Consider the following 1566-nt stretch of genomic DNA (forward strand, 5'->3'; position numbering starts at 1 on the left):
ATATAATAATAACTATAACAATATAATAATAAATTTTGGTGGATGCTTTAAGTTTTTGGTTGAGTCTCTAAGTTTTCGTTTGAACTCAAAAAATTTTGAACTCAGAGAACAAGAACATCAGGGGCGGGATCTACGGCACAACTTGTAAGATGCGTCCCTATTGGTTAGTGYGTMCTGGAGCATTTCCTGCTGTCCCTCCCTCTTCACGTTTGAATTTTGAACCCAAAGCAGTGTTGCCAGATTGGGCTTGTTTCTGCCCAATTGGGCTGCTTTTGAACTTGTTGGGCTGAAAAAAACAGCTTTGGGCTGGTTGTTAAAATTTTGGCTGCTTTTTACCACATTTGGCAGGTTTTTAGAAAGTATTCATAAAGAAATTATATCAAAATATCAAGTATCACCACGATATGGTATTGGTTAATGTCAACTGTAAATGCACCAAACAGAGAGGAGACTGGGTTTCTGAGATTCTGAGTACCTACCCCCTCCTTCTGTAAAACAATCTGAGGCATATTAGTTTACTTTTGTTATGCATATGCTCACAGCAAACACCTTTACCCACCCTCATTTGGTTCTTTCATTCTAACGATGAGTGTCATTCTATAAAACACTATCTTTTCAGTGCTTACAAATGTAATGGTTCAATGCAGATGTGTGCTAATGGTGTATTCTTTATTAGTATAATATACATACACACACACACACACACACACACACACACACACACACACACACACACACACATCCCTAATGTGTTTTAATAAAACACGTACATTTTAGTAAATATACTGTTTTTTCCTTTACAGAAATAACTATACATTAGTCTACATTTTTCTTTTAATGCTTTTTACTTGGTTGTTCAGCTTTTTGAAATGCATGTCTATTTTTGAGCTTTTGTCCGATTATATATCAGCCATCTTGTGCTTCCATAGTCACAGAAACCTGTCTAAGCCTTCACAATCATTAGTGCAGACTTCAGTAGCTTAAAATAAATGTCAACAAGTCTGTTGCTTTAACTAATCAGAATTCGTGTTGGCAACATTATAAGAATGAAGAATGAAGACCTCAGCATTTTCACATCCTGTTATTGGACAGTCAAAGGGCATAGTAGTCAGAGCTAACAAAGTATTCATGATGAGTATTCAKGAGTAGTCATGACTTTCACAAGTTAAACTAAGTTGTTGTGAAGCTGCAGCTGTTTTTAAAGGGGAGGAAATGGATGGATTTGTTGCAGATATTTCGTGCAATACCCCTTTCAAGACAGACTTTTCAAGAAAAGCTGAACATTAAAATGAAAATCATGGTTAACCAACAAGCTAGGAAGCCTGTCCTAAACCACTTTCATTTTGGGAAAATATGAGTGATACCCATGGCTTACAACCTCTGAAATTTAATATAGTTTGTAGCTGGAAATGTTATTTAAAACTGCATTTGGAGCCATATATTGTCAACTCAAAAACTATGGCAGAAACAACTGAACAGTAGAAAAGGACAATTGGAAGTGAAATGTATTTACAACAGTGTCCTGATGCATCTCAGTAATCAGGTAGAAAAATGAAATAAATAAAT

This window comes from Austrofundulus limnaeus, unplaced genomic scaffold (genome assembly GCF_001266775.1).
Source record: "Austrofundulus limnaeus strain Quisiro unplaced genomic scaffold, Austrofundulus_limnaeus-1.0 Scaffold854, whole genome shotgun sequence".
NCBI lineage: Eukaryota > Metazoa > Chordata > Actinopteri > Cyprinodontiformes > Rivulidae > Austrofundulus > Austrofundulus limnaeus.